The following is a 16,191-nucleotide window of genomic DNA, read 5'->3' as shown; positions in this document are numbered from 1 at the left end:
GGGGGGGGGGGGGGGGGGGGGGGGGGGGGGGGGGGGGGGGGGGGGGGGGGGGGGGGGGGGGGGGGGGGGGGGGGGGGGGGGGGGGGCGCGGGTGTGTGTGTGTGTGTGTGTGTGTTTTACTTAAAGGAAGCCACATTAAAATTTGAAACATTACAGACTAAAACACAAACCAAACCTGTAAATGAGTTAAATTCAACATATTCTCAGATGCACTAGAAAATAAATGCCAACACCCAACAATACATCTTAAAGTGAAACACAAGTAAAGCAACAGTAATGCTGCCTTGTAATTTTTTAAATAAACAGACACAATGGAATCATGCTAGGAAGTAATAAACGGGGACAAAGAGGGTCACTTCACATTGGTCAAGTAAAAAATTCACAATTGGAATATCATGTCGGTTTTTACTTCCAAACATTATTTCACGGATATAAAGAAGGTTCATAAACACACTCCAGGAAGATGGGAGCAAGAGGTTGGCGAAACAGGACCCAGGCTCCACCTCCACGTGAGTTTTCTTTTTTTCAGTTAGAAAACATGACCAATACAATGAATAAAACTAATATGATAGGTACCAAACCGTGTACTGCACAGAAAACAGAACCTTATTTTCAGTGGCTAAAGAGAATTTGTGAAAACTGACCATCATTGCAAATGAAAAGTTCAACCTCCACAAAAAGGAACATTTATTATTTCTCACTGCCTGACCGTAATGCCCAAAGAGATCAAAGAATTAGTAACCAACAAAGTCTCACAAACTTCAAATTTTTCAGCCTTTCTCCAAAATAACTGTTGTGTCACAGGTGAGGCTGAAACTGTAAGAACACTCTGACAAAACGGAAGAATAAGCAATAAAGTATCATACACAAAGCACAAGACATTTTTAAAAATTAGCTAAAAAATCAGAAAAAAAGATAGATTTGAGAAATACATCCAAGAAGGTTCTTAAACATGCCTCCCATGGCCAGAGCACATAGAAACTTCCACTCAAAAATACACAGGCCCGGGAAGCCTCGCAGGCAAATGGCTCCAAGCACTAAGGAAGAGTCACTTCCTACACTGCTCAGCTCCAGAGCACTGGAAAAGGAGAAAAAGTCGGGTCAACCATTTTAGAAATCTCATACCATCTTGATCTCCAACTTAACAATGAAAAGGAAAAAAGCTAGTATTACAACTCACATCAACACGTAGAAAGAAGAGAGCCTATAAGATCAACAAAAAACGAAAAGGCTTCGGAAAAAACTCAGCATCAATTTTCAAACAAAACTCTTTAGCACATTCAACACCGAAGAAAACAAGTCCTCCAAAAGAATCCTTATCTCGTGCCAACAGCCAGTGATACTCACTCTCTGAAAACCCCAAGTGGTGCCCACTAGAGCCAGAAACAGATGGAGTGTGACAGCCTCCATTACAGAAGGCTGTCCTCATTACTACAATACGAAAAAGGTTTTAAAAGTTCTAATACTGGAGGGGCACCTGGTGGCTCAGTAGGTTAAGTGTCCTACTCTTGAGTTTGGCTCAGGCCACAATCTCACGATTGGTGAGATCGAACTTCCCCTTCCCCCAGATGGGCTCTGGCTGACAGCACAGAGCCTGCTTGGGATTCTCTCTCCCCCTCTCTGCCCTTTCCCGACTCACGTGTACTCGTGCATTCTCATAATAATAAACTTAAAAAAAGTTCTAATACTAGAAATGGAAAGACCAAATAACTATTTATAGGTAATGAGTCTAACTCAGAAAATGAGTTTAAAAACCTAGAATAAGATACTTCAGAAAGGTAGGCCGTTATAAATGGAACACAGAAGAGGTTCCTGGGTGGCTCAGTCAGAAAAGCTGTGTCTGACTCTGGATGTTGGCTCAGGTCATATCACGGTTTGTGAGCTTGAGCCCTGTGTCAGGCTGTGCACTAACAATGAGGAGCCAACCTTAGATTCTCTCTCTCTCTCCCTGACCTTTCTTCGTTTTTGCGCACAAACTCTTTCCCCCTCTCTCTCAAAATAAATAAAAATAAAAAATAAAACTGGTTTAAAAAACGAACACAGAAAAACATTCCAAACACTAGCATGGACTCATGATTTGCTCACTTTGTAAAGTATCGCATACATGCATGTACAAGTATACTAGGAAAGGCGCAAGATTCTTCTTTGCATTCACCTTATTTTTTAAGTTTTATGTCCCTCCCATTCTATTAAGGGACAAATTAGAAGTAGTTCAAATCTTAGTACCTGTAAGTGTAGTAAATTTAGGACCAAAAAAATATGCAAAGCAACTAAAAGGCTAACGTTAAGACAAATACTGGAAAAAAATGTTTAACTCTTCAGAAATCATTGTACATTTGAAAATATTTGATTAATGTAATCTCTGGTCTATGTTTTCCTTTTAAGGACAAAATCTAAGCTATTTTTTGAAAAAACACCCTTATATCTGGGGACTATTTCTGCCTTTCCAGAGAAATGTTATATATTGCGATTTCAATGTTGAAAAAAAGGAGTAAAACAACAGAAAAGTTTAGGATTATCAGCTGAACAGAAACTACTCTGATTCTGTAATGAGCCAACTTGGGGTGGGAAAATAATTCTGGAAACATGAAAAGCAAAGGAACTGACTTACAGCACCCCCTGGTGTTACAACATTTAATTGGCACTTGGTAACATTAATGGGAAATTACAAAACTGTTTCAATAAACTTTTGGAAAGTTTCAAACATACAAAAAGCTAAACAGAATTAAAATAACATTTCATATACCACTTACTCCCAACTATGCATCATTTTATGTGGCAATGTCTGTATTTCATCAGAAGTGTCAGAGACCACCAGGTGTCTCCAACAAGAGTTCTCTCTCGTTCAATTTATTAACACAAAAACCCTTGATTTTAAGCTGGGCACACAACCAACAAATTTCAGGCAACACCTCCCTGCTTCCGTTGCAGCTAGATGTGATCACGGGACTACGTTCTGGCCAATGGGATGTGCGTGGAGGTTCCCCTCTCCTTCCCATCACCGTAAGAACAATCTTGAGCCATGTTAATAAATCAGTATGCTAGCCATAAGCAATAAGAAAATAAAAGCAATAAGAAGAAAGGAGTCAGATCATGTGACAGAAAAAAAAGCTGTTATTTCATGTGGTTGTATCACAATTGCCACAACTATACTCTTTTAAAAAATGTAGAGAGGCAAAACAACACATGTGGGAATAACCCCAGATACTGAATTTCCAAAAGGAAATGGATCAGTCCACATTTCAAACCTGGATGAATGTTATTTTCCTTCAAATGGTAGCTTCATGATCAAGGGTAAACATCTGGGTGAGATGAATGGTTCACCTTGACTATCAAAGACCACTAAACTGGCTTCTCTCTCCCATTTAAAGGCTGCCTACTTGTTCACGGTCTCAAAGCACGACTCAGAATGTGTGCTGACAGCACATGCCAGAACTCAACCGCTGGAAGGAACTTCAAGTCTCTTCAGCTCTCAGGGTAAACACATTATAAAGACTGCATCCTCGGGGCACCTGGGTGGCTCAGTCGATTAAGGGTCCGGCTTCAGCTCAGGTCATGATATCACGGTTTGTGGGTTGGAGCCCCGCGTCAGGCTCTGTGCTGACAGCTCAGAGCCTGGAGCCTGCTTCAGATTCTGTATCTCTCTCTGTCTCTCTCTGACCTTCCCCTGCTTACACTGCCTCTTTCTCTCAAAAAAATAAATAACAAACAAACAAAGCTGTATCTCCAAGCCCAAGATTCACATCACAGCATGGCCTGGTCAGCACCACGCAGAACACAAAGCTTAGTGGGAGACAGCACTTCACTGGGAGTCCTGAAGCCCACGCTGGGGACCACGCACAGTGGGGCACGTGCAGGACAGTCATTAACTAGTGGGCCTCACGTGTTCTGCTCTATAAAATAGGGGTATTGACCTACCTCTGTGGTTTCTGCACTTCTGTTTTTCGTAATGGAACAAGCATTCTCGAATTTTATTCAAGGCCTGGAGGGGGTGAAAAAAATCATAAGTAGGTGGATGAGGTTATTAAAATAGAGACTTCATACCCTTCATTGTAAAGTTTCAATACATATTTTCCAGAAATAAAACTAAAAAGGTCAACCAGTAAATCAAAGATTCCATAACTTAAGAGAACTTTGCCGAAAACAGCAAGAAAAATACCTTACCAAATTTCCTTAACAGCTACCTGCAAAGGCTGCACTACACTCTACCACCTCTTTTACCACTGTTTGGTTCTAACATGATGCTCTGATTTTCAATTAGAGGGGGAAAAAAAAAAAGACTGAAAAGCAAGAAGGGCAAAAATCAAAGATTCTAAGTCATTTTAAAATATCCAGTCTTGGGGCACCTGGGTGGCTCAGTCAGTTAAGTGTCCAGCTTCGGCTCAGGTCATGTTCTCACGGTTCATGGGTTCAAGCCCCGCATCGGGCTGTGTGCTGACAGCTAGCTCAGAGCCTGGAGCCTGCTTCAGATTCTGTGTCGCCCTCTCTCTCTCTCTCTCTCTCTGATCATCCCCTGTTCATACTGTCTCTCTCTGTCTCTCCAAAATAAATAAAAAACATTGGAAATATATATATATATATATATATATATATATATTTCCAGTCTTTAACATTTAATTCTTTGGGTTAAAAAAAAATACAGGACATCCTTACTAGAACAGCAAAAACAAAAATGAAAACTGCTAAAACAATATGCCAAGTTCTGATCAGGACACAGCAACTGCAACTCCCGTACGGTCCTGGTCAGTACATAAAAATGGTATAACTGCTTTGGAAAAACAGTTTGGCTAAAAGATACATTTACCCTATGACCCAGTAATATTGCTCCTGACTACCTATACCCAGAGAAATGTATAAACTTCCACTCAATCCAAAACGTGCACATAAATGTTTATGATGGCTTTATTTATGGTAGCCAAAGCCTGGAATCATTCACCTTTAGCCAGTGAATGTGGCATATCCTGTTAATGAGAGGTCATCCCACACCCATCAGATAAGGCCAGTACAAAAGAGTTTAATAATACCAACTGTTGGCAAGACTGTGGACAAACAGGAATTTTCCCAGCCTCTTGCCAGAAATGTAAATTGCTTCAAACACTTGGCAAAACAATTTGATGGTATCGGTTGAAGATGTGTGTGCACTATGATCCAGCATCTTGACCCTGTTTTTAACAGTACATACCCAGTACGGTGACAGAATATAAAAGTTAGGTCCCAATACTTAAACAGAATTTAAAAAGAGGAGTTAAAAATGAATGAATTCTATCTAGCTACTCGGGTCAGCATGCCTTGAAAACATTCCTGAATGAGCCAGCAGGCTACAGACACAGATCACGGGAGATGGCTTACTTAAGGTTTTAAATCATGTGGTCAATACTGTATGTGATGTGGGCTTATGGGTATATAAACATGTAATTCAAAAGTAAAAATATGGATGCAGGGTTACCTCTGGGAGAAAAGGGAAGGAGAAGACACTAGTAAAGAACACACAGAGTATCTAAAATGTTTTATTTTCTTTAAAAGAAAGGAAGGAAGGAAGGCCTAAAGCAAAGACAACAGCACGTTTAGATTAAATCTGAGTATCTGGCATATGGGTGTTTGTTCTTTTTGTTTTTTTACATTTGAAATTTCACATTTAAAAAGCAAACTCTTAACAAAGGATCCGCAAAACAGACACATAAAAACCGGTACAAGTAGTTGCCTGCTGAGAAGGGCGCTGCAAGCAGACAAGGAAGGAGACCCACTGCCCGGACTGTCCTCAATACCTTTTAAATTTTGTTCCATGTATATCCATGATTTATTTTCTTTAACTACAAATAAACTTGATGATGTCCTCATCACCTCCAATCCCACCTCCCCCTTAGGGGGATTTTCATTTACGATCAGCAAGGCCACTGAAGAGGCAATGGAGATCCCAGACTCCTGACTGGGCCACATTTGAGCTCTGTCATCTCAAGAGGTCATTTAACCTATCCCTCTCCAAGGGTCGTGCCACTTCTACCTTCTGTGAAAACACAAATGTATCTCCGTAAACCAGGGAACAAGAAGCAGTTCTCCTGTGACTGTGGCGGGAAAGCTTAGAATCTCTTACAACAGCTCCACACAGACCATTAGTGGGATTGCCTCATTTCCTCTGTGGAATAAAGTGGGCAGAGATGGATTCAGATAGCTACTATTTCTCAATACTTGAGGTAGGAGGGCAAGAAGCTCAGGGAGAATTTATCCGAGGACTTCTTAATGAAGCAGAAGTCATGGTGGAGAGAGGCGGAGGATGAAACTGGAGAAAAGAGGAGTGTGCAGATGACATAAGGAACAACAACAAAGTCAAGGGTCTGAGCCCAGAACTTGCACAGGGGTGATAGAAAAAGTCACTCTGATATCCAGTTTCTCTCCAGCAAAGCATGATAGACCCCCCAAAAAACCCCAAAAAACAAAAAAAACACCACTGAAAAATTACAATAGCATGGCTGTGCCACTGAGAAAGGCTAGGAAGTCACCTAGGCAACTCAGTGAGGAAACCAAGATGTCAGCTACAGGACAATCACGTCACTGCCTGTGGGGACCAGAGCAGGTAAAAAGGGTGAGGAAGGAAAGAGGAAACCAGAGAGCCCCGAAGTGCCCGAGGATCAAGAATCAGTAGGCGAGAATAAAAAAGATCTTGGGAAGGACAGGATGTGTGCAGAGAAGAGGCTCTTGAGCTCAAAATTCCACACAGTTGTCTGAGAGAGGACAGGAAAGCGGAAGTAACTGGAAATAAAACTCCCCCAAAAAAATCCTGTGAAGGGAGGGTGAGTTTCAGAGGCGGGAGGAGCCAACAACTCAGAGACAATATTAGAAGACACAGTAGAAAGAAAAGGAGCAAGCAGGAGCCAACACTCTCAAGGAACATTAGGAATGGTCAAGAAGCTGGTAGGTGAAGGTGAAAAGGAAAGGGGAGGGTGGGGCCACAGGCTGGTGTTGCCTTGAATATGGCAGGCATCGTAAAGATGAAGGCTGGAAGTCACCGCCTGCTGTTCTCTCCATCTGGAAGGATGGATCACCCAGGGAATTCCTATTCACATTTGAGATCTCTGGTTAAATTACCAATTCCTCAGAAAATCCTTCCTGGACACCTAAAAATCCAAATCAAACTACATACCTCGCTTTGCCATTCTCTCCAAAGCAACGACCACAATTCATACCAAGGATCCCTCACTGTTCAAATGTATGCTCTTCTTGAGTTCACGCGATGAGAAATCCACATTTTTCTGAATCTACATGGCTCCTAAGCTTTGGCTAACAAAGAACACAACTTCGGAGAACGAAGGGCATACCTAAAATCTATCCAGAGAGCCACCAGGTCTGGACGGCTTCTGGTTCTCTGGTAAACCGAGCTTCAGAACACCTTAATTATACACACTTAAAAATAGTCTGTTCGCGGGCATCTGGGCGGCTCAGTCACTTAAGCATCTGACTCTTGATTTCAGCTCAGGTCATGATCTCACGGTTCGTGAGTTTGTGCCCCTCATCAGGCTCGGTGCTAACAGTGCGGAGCCTGCTTGGGATTCTCACTTTCCTCTCTCTCCCGCTCACTCTCACCCTCTCCTTCTCAAAAAATAACTAAAAATAAATAAATAAAATAAACATTTTTTTAAAAGTAGTCTGCTTGGCTGTAAGAATTCCAAATACTGTCAAAATTTCCTTTTTATTTAATGTGATTCTCACTGTATTGCTGATAGAAATATAATCATATATAAGCTTTCTTATAAAAAATGTGAAAATCTGAAAGAACAAACATAAAATCAAAATCTGTTGCTTGTAAATCATTCAAAAAATCTTAATATTATTGAATAGCACCCCTTCAATAAGCAGGCACTTGAGTTAACTGCTGGTGGGAGTAGTAATTGGCTTAACACTTTTAGATGGTCATTTAACAACATCAAAAGCTCTAAAAATACACAGCCTTTGTCCCAACAATTCTACTCTTAAGGAATTTAACAAACTAATTAAAATAGGCTCAATTTTTCATTATGACAATGTTCACCTAAAAGAGTACACAGAAATAATCCAGAACTAACTGGAGGGGAAACATTAACATTTAAACTGGTTGGTTAAGTTATGGATATACTCTTAGAATATTGTGGGGACTTAAAAATTGGTAACACAGAACTACTCACCGACATGAAAGATAATGTGTTGAGTGGGTCAGTGAAAGGAGGAAAAGGCAGGTTACAAAACACACTGAACAATTCCATTACAGTGTGTACACACACACGGAAAACAGAGAAACACCAGCGTTCTGTGATTACCTCCAGAAGATAGGATTATGACTTTTTGCTCTTATTTTTTGACAGCATAGATCATTTTTAAATTTTCATTTTTTTAAAGTAATCTCTACACCCAATGTGGTGCTCAAATGCACAACCCCAAGATCAAGAATCGTATGCTCTATCAACTAACCCAGCCAAGAACCCCTATTTTAACTTTTAAACCTTAAGTCACCGCCTAAGGACAACACTAAACTAAATATGGAAGCAAGACAAACTAGGAGAAATTAAGGCACTCAAATTCTCATAAAGAGATGCTTAGCCCCTCATTTCCAAAGACTTGCTGACTGGGGCGCCTGGGTGGCTCAGTCGGTTAAGCCTCCGGCTTCGGCTCAGGTCAGATCTCACATTCGTGGGTTCGAGCTCCGAGTCGGGCTCTGTGCTGACAGCTAGCTCAGAGCCTGGAGCCTGCTTACGATTCTGTATCTCCCTCTCTCTGACCCTCCCCCTTTCTTTTTTTTTTTTTTGTTTGTTTGTTTGTTTTATTTATTTTTGATACAGAGAGAGACAGAGCATGAGAGGGGGAGGCGCAGAGAGAAAAGGAGACACAGAACCGGAAACAGGCTCCAGGTTCTGAGCTAGCTGTTAGCACAGAGCCTGACGCGGGGCTCGAACCCACGAACGTGAGATCTGACCTGAGCCGAAGTCGGAGGCTCAACCGACTGAGCCACCCAGGCACCCCTGACCCTCCCCCTTTCATGCTATGTCTCTCTCTGTATCAAAAATAAATAAAAAAACATTAAAAAAAAAAAAACAAAGACTTGCTGACAGCAGTTGAGTAACCAAAGAAACCAAAGTTGTGGTCAGAAGGGAGGCACTCTAAATGTTCTGCAAACTTGTTGAGTGGAGAGACTCCTGATTTTCCTGTATTTCCTCCACAGTCCAAAGACTGTTTTTACCTAAAGACAGACAGTACCGTACCGTACTTCTTCACACGTTCCTAGGTCAAATTCTTCATTTTAAAAGAAATGAGAAATATTCACTGGACCCTAAAAAAGGGAACACTGAGTAATGGACAGGATTATTGAACCACTATACTGTACACCTGAAACTAATATAACACTGTATGGTAAATACACTGGAATTAAAGTTAAAAAGTTAATTAAAAAGAAGAAGATGAAGAGGGACGCCTGGGTGGCTCAGACTGTTGAGCATCTGACTCCTCATTTCCACTCAGGTCGTGATCTCACAGTTGGTGGGTTAGAGCCTAGCACTGGGCTTCGCACTGTGTGCGCAGAAATTCTCTCTGCCCCTCTCCTGCTCGTGCTCTCACCCTCTCTCTGGCATGTGCAAAATAAACAAAAAATAAAGAAATAAGAACTATTCATTGGAGCCTAAGCTTCAATATATTAAAATATAAAATTACATTTATAGTATATATAATGCAAAATGTATACTTAAAATCTTATGTATATATAAACATTAACTTATTAAAATTATAACCTAATATTTATCTAAAATTATAAGCTATAAAACATTTGTGATTCTTGGGTAAAAGAGAAAAACTAGTTTAAAAAATCTACATACATATATATAAATCTTAAATACATTAAACGTTTTTTTTTTTCCTTCTCAAGCCAGGGAATGAAATAACATCTAGAAAATACTGCCTATCGAGCAAATTGATTGAACTAGTCAGAACCATTTTCCAGGCAATGGAAAACCTCTCAATTTGACAGGGGAAAAAAATGAGAAAGGGAAGCTGAAAAAGAAACACCATTTGATGATGAGTATTGCTATTATTACATAGCCCACGAATACAAGTGGCTTCTGTTATGAAATACCCAAAAATCCAAAAGCTTACAAGCTGGAAACACTACTTAATGGTACATAGAAACAATGTGGGCCTTGAGCTGTGCCACCCAACCCAAGAGCCACCAGCCCCACAGGACTATGAGCACTTGAACTGTGGTCAGCCCAACTGAGATGTGCTCTTAAGTATAAAATACACATCAAACTCCAAAGACTTCCTGTGGGGAAAAAGGCACATCTCATTAATAATTTTGTATTATGTGAAATGATAATTTTTAATATACTAGTTATAAAACCTATTACTAAAATTAATTTTACCTACTTCCTTTTACTTTAATATAGCTACTAGAAAAATCACATGTGACTCCCATTATAATTGTATTGAACAGCACTGGTCTAAAAAATACAAAACAAAAGCAGATACCAGGAAAAGAGAAAAAAGATACTGCAGAGTACACAACCATGATAATCACGATCAGACTTTCATCCAGACTTCCGTATCAGAGAGTTCTGATACTTTGATTTTACAAACACACATACACACAACACAGGCAAGGCCACGAATCTTAGCCCGAACATCTGAACAAACGCTGTATTACAGTTCTGTAGCCTGCCCTCTGATGGAGGGGAGCAGGTGCCATAACCTAATTCTCACACTCACAGCACCAGGAGGAGGGAGAGAGCCAGATGCGAGAAAGGCGAAAGCAGAAATCCACGTGCTTACATCAAGCAGGAGCCAAAAGGTCCTAAGGAGACCTGGGGGCTCTCCCCAGAAGCTCAGAACCAGCACAAGAAACCTAAATAAAGGTAACAGGGTCTATCCACGGGGCTCAAATCCAGAGGGGCTTTATAACTACTGAATTGCCAAGTTCTAGTTGTGTATGGCAAAACTAAAATAAAATATGTATTAAAAAAATTATCATTAAAAGGAATGGGACAAATTTATTGGTGAGATTTTTCCATACCAAACAGAAAGTCAGCAAAGGACTTAGGCAATTTATCAACAGCTGGTCTTAATCCAACACTAACACATTGATTTTATAACATAGCCCACTGAAAAGGCGAGAACTGTTCTAATGTGCCTGGAACCCCTTCATAGTAACGGTTTCATAGAAACCATCTCCTCTTCCTTACCTTCTTATGCAAGCTCTGTGATCATCAGTGTTTACATAGGTTTTTGAAAGTACCCACTTTTTCCAGTAAATATTTAATTCTCTTGTTGCTACCGATCAAACTATAAACAATGCAGCATTTTATATAACGTGTTGAGTTACGAGAAAGTGGGACACTGACGTCAATAGCACACAGTCTGTAAACCAAAACTACCAGACAGAGACTCTCAGAAATCAGCCACCAATAAAACAGATTTCTCCTCATGGCTGAAAGTTTCTAATCCAGTTTCTCTCTGAGTCCCTTCACATCTATGGACCAACTCTAAAACGTGCCTGGATCTGAACTGGGTCTGGGGGCAGAGCTGGTGTTCTTGGCTATGAATGCGCAGTGAACCTGTATGCTCTTGATAACAAAAATGGAAGGTACTCACTAGCAAACCTTCTCTTTTCTCAGTTTAGTACACTGAATATTTAGGATCTGTAGGATCCTAAACCAACCATTTGGCTAGTTTCCTGAACTGCCAAAAGTCTCGGCACGGAGATGGAAATGGATTATATGTGAAGCCATCTGCCATCTTGGTGGGACAACAAGGCAATTATAGAGACATGATAGATACTTCACAAACTGTGCATGAGCACAAGGAGAAACAGGAGCTCAACAGGGCCTGAACTGGTCAGAAATGATTTTGGGGAGATGGGATTTGGGGTCAGCCTTTGAGGAGGGAAAGTCCTGAGTGGAAGACCACCGTGAAGACCAAGCCAGACAGGAGCACAGCGAGTCTCTAGGCCACGAAAACAGCTTAGCCACAGCTCACGATGGGAGGTGGAGGACGAAAACACCTTGCAGGGTCAAAGGAGTCTCAAAAGTTCAATGTAAATGCCACACAGCTTTATGAAACATCAGCTTCTGGGCAGGTGAGAAGGGGAGAAATAGTCATCACTGGAAAATCTCAAGATGGAACATGAAGAAGCTACTGTGTTAATCCAAGTATAAGGATCTTGGCAACTGGGATGACCAAAGGGACAGAGTGAGTGATTCAAAAGAAAAAAAAAAAAAATCAAACACTGGGGGTCAAAGAGGACCTCTAGAAAAAGAACAAGACTGTCTCCTTTTAATAAGTAAGAAAACAGGCTCGGACAAGGCAAGTAACGAACACGGTCCTGATGTGAATTTGAGCTGTGGCGGCCAATATACCTGACAAGTGCCCACTGAAGGCCAGAGATTTGAGAGAAAAGCTCTGTGCATGAACAGAGCAGAGAAAGATGTGTGAATTGAAATATACAGACGGTAACAGATACTCTGAGAGATGGGAGACCATGTATTCTGCAGGTATTCCCAGACAGAACGGTTTTCACCTCCCCTCCTTCATGGTAACAAAAGCTACTTTTAAGAAAGTGTCATATAAAGGTCCCAAATAGCCAAAATAATGTTGAAAAAGAAAAGAAAAGCTAGAGGCATCACAATTCCAGACTTCAAGCTGTATTACAAAGCTGTTAATCATCAAGACAGTGTGGTACTGGTACAAAAACAGACATGTAGAGGGACGCCTGAGGGTTTGGTTAGTTATGTATCCGGCTCTTGGTTTTGGCTCGGGTCATCTCCTCACAGTTTCATGGGTTCAAGCCCTGCATCGTGCTCCGCACTGGCAGTGCAGAACCTGCTTAGGTTTCTCTTTCTCTCTGCCGCCTCATTTGCACTGTCTCAGTCTCCCAAAATATATAAACTTTTTAAAAAATTATTTTAAAAAAACAAACACATAGACCAATGGAACAAAATAGAGAACCCAGAAATGAACCCACAAATATACAGCCAACCAATCTTTGACAAAGCAGGAAAGAGTTTCCAAGGGAAAAATGACAGTCTCTTCAGCAAGTGGTTCTGGGAAAGCTGGATGGCAACATGAAGAATGAAACTGGACCACTTTCTTAGCCATACACAAAAATAAATTCAAAACAGATGAAAGACCGAAATGTACGACAGGAAATCATCAAAACCCTAGAGGAGAAAACAGGCAACAACCTCTTTGACCTTGGCCACAGTAACTTCTTACTATATATGTCTCCAGAGGCAAGGGAAGCAAAAGCAAAAATGAACTATTGGGACTTCATCAAAACAAAAGCCTTCTGCACAGTGAAGGAAACAGTCAACAAAATTAAAAGGCAACCTACTGAATGGGGAGAAGATATTTGCAAATGACATAGGATAATGGGTTACAATCCAAAATCTAAAAAGTACTTATCAAACTCAACACCCAAAAAACAAATGGCAAAGAAGAAGAAATGGGCAAAAAACATGAACAGATACTTTTCCACAGAAAACATCCAGATGGCTAACAACGTCAATGATCATCAGGGAAATACAAATTAAAACTACAACGAGATATCACCTGACACCTTTCAGAATGGCTACAATTAACAACTCAGGAAACAGTAAGTGTTAGCAAGGACGTGGAGAAAGGGGAAACCTCTTGCACTGATGGGAATGCAAAGTAGTGCAGCAGCCACTCTAGAAATCAATATGGCAGTTCCTCAAAAAAGTAAAAATACAACTACCCTACAACCCAGCAATTGTACTACTAGGTATTTATCCAAAGGATACAAAAATGCCAATTCAAACAGGCACATGCACCCCAATGTTTATAGCAGTACTATCAACAATAGCCAAATTATGGGAAGAGCCTGAATGTCCATCAACTGATGAATGGGTAAAGAAAAGGTGGTGTGTGTAAACACACACACACAGACACACACACACACACTAGAATACTACTCTGTGATGGAAAAGAATGAAATCTTGCCATTTGCAACAATGTGGATGAAACTAGAGTGTATTATCCTAAGCAAAATAAGTCAGGCAGAGAAAGACAAACATCATATGATTTCACTCATATGTGGAATTTAAGAAACAAAATAGATGAACATAGGAGAAGGGAAGGAAAAATAAGAACATAGAGGGAGGCTAACCATAAGAGATCCTTCTTTTTTTTTTTTTAACTTTTTAACTTTTTTTTTTGTTGTTATTTATTTTTGAGACAGAGTGCGAACAAGGGAGGGGAGAGAGAGGGCTCTAGGCTCTGAGCTGTCAGCACGGAACCCTATTCAAGGCTTGAAGCCAGGAACCGTGAAATCATGACTTGAGCTGAAGTCAGACGCTTAACCAACTGAGCCACCCAGGCGCCCCCAAGAGATTCTTAAATACAGACAACAAAATAAGGGTTGCTAGAGGAGTGTCGGGTGAGGGGGTGGGCTAAATGGGCAGTGGGCACTAAGTAAGGCATTTGTTGGGATGAGCTCTGGGTGTAAGTGACAAGTCACTAAGTTCTATTCCTGAAACCATTATTACACTATATGTTAGCTAACTTAAATTTAAATAAATATAAACTTTTTTTTAAAAAGGACGTATTACATACAATTTGATGACGGCTTAAGAAAATAACTTCACAAAGAAAACAAAAAGTGGAAGAAATCTACAAATGTTCACAGTGGTGTCATTAGGGGTAGGATCAAGACTCTTTCTAAATTCTTGGCATTTTCCATTTTTTAGTAGCAAGTATGGACTTTCTATTAGAAAATGAAAATTAAAAAATGTTAAAAGGAATAATCCCTTTTAGCATTTATAGAAACTCTTATAAATGTATACCTAAATATGAACCTCACAGTATGTAAGTTAAAAATAAAAGTACCACTGACTTAACCTTCTATACCCACCATATTGAATACATTTAGTTTTGACAAGACAATCTGTTTGTGAGAATGTTTATTAGTAGGAGTATAAATTCTTGTAGCTTCCCTAACAAGGACAATTTGTCAAAATTAAAAATCGTAAGCACTGTACCTAACAATTTTACTGCTAGAAATTTACTTACGGGTATTCTCCCTAAAATACATACAAGAAATTTCACTGCAGTATTATTTGTAATAGCAAAAAAATTAAAATAGCCAAAATGCCTATTAAGCCTTGAGATAGGAAAGTGCGGGAGGAAATGCAATGTAAACGTGCTTGTTTAGTCTCGCTATTTAAATTGCAGAATGCTTGGGGGTGGAGCCAAGATGGCGGAGAGGAAGGGAGCTCTGTAAACTCCCTCCCCACCGTTTTTCGAACTGAGAAGGATATTACGTTCAACTGCAAGAGCGGAAGGAGAAAATACGAACTCCAGAGGGAATAGAACCTCAAAGATACCTGAGTGAGTGGGGGCGAACGGGGGAGATCCGAGGACGGGCCAGCCCGGACGGGCAGGGGAGGTAAGATCCCCAGCCCAAGGTGGCGCAAGCGCGCAGCGCCTGAGAGACAAAGGGAAGAGACAGAGTCGGAACGCGCTCATAGAACTGTCGCTGGGGAAGAGGTATAGAACGCTTGGCTGCGCGTGGAGACAGAAACCCACTCCATAGATAACTGCTGGGTAGCAGGGCGCCAAGAGAAGGAATAGCCTCCAGCCCTAAGCCATCTCGGCGGGGAAGCAGAGGCGTCTGTGGCTGTGAGAAGTGGCTGCTCTGGAGAGGCGCGCGCCGCGGCGGAAGCGACCCGAGCAGCGACTGCGCCAGGCGCGAGCAATTCAAACTTGGTTTTGGGAACGGGACCACGGACCGCATTTCCACGGCACACCCCGCCCCCTGCACTGCACGGACTGCGCAAATCCCGGGTCCCCACAGGGAAGAAATAAGACGCGCACCGACAGGACCCTCAGCCAGGAGTCGGTGGCGGGTGGAGGCCCGGGCACGCGCGTAGAATGTGGGAGCTCCCAGCACATTTGCAGGAGCGCACGGCTTCTTGAGCTGGGCTATCGGAAACTAAGAGAGACTCGGTTTTTTGCTTTTTGTTTTTTTTCCTTTCCCCATTGCAACCACGATCCAGACTCAGGGTGGGGACTCCGCAATTGAGTCTGTGAAGGTGCGCACTTCACCCACTGCTGCTCATTTCGCCTCAGGCAGGGGCGGAGCCTCTGAGAACAGACTCCAAGACTTACCCCATCAAACCAAGCCTATCCACCAGAGGGAGCTGCTGCCTGCTTTTTTTTTTTTTT

General features: G+C 41.4%; 1 protein-coding gene across 2 annotated transcripts in view; it reads right to left on the bottom strand.

The window, feature by feature from the left end:
• SLC23A2 (solute carrier family 23 member 2) overlaps positions 1-16,191 on the bottom strand; it is a 104,052-nt gene that overhangs the window by 87,079 nt on the left and 782 nt on the right. For both annotated transcript variants that reach the window (XM_029915827.1, XM_029915828.1), the window contains exon 2: positions 3,919-3,982. The gene's annotated coding sequence lies outside the window, so the exon portion shown is untranslated. The remainder of the gene's footprint in view (positions 1-3,918; positions 3,983-16,191) is intronic.

The sequence above is a fragment of the Suricata suricatta genome, chromosome 12 (assembly GCF_006229205.1).
Source record: "Suricata suricatta isolate VVHF042 chromosome 12, meerkat_22Aug2017_6uvM2_HiC, whole genome shotgun sequence".
Classification (NCBI taxonomy): Eukaryota; Metazoa; Chordata; class Mammalia; order Carnivora; family Herpestidae; genus Suricata; species Suricata suricatta.
The sequence above is the reverse complement of the archived record's forward strand: the minus strand, read 5'-3'. Positions and strand labels throughout refer to the sequence as shown.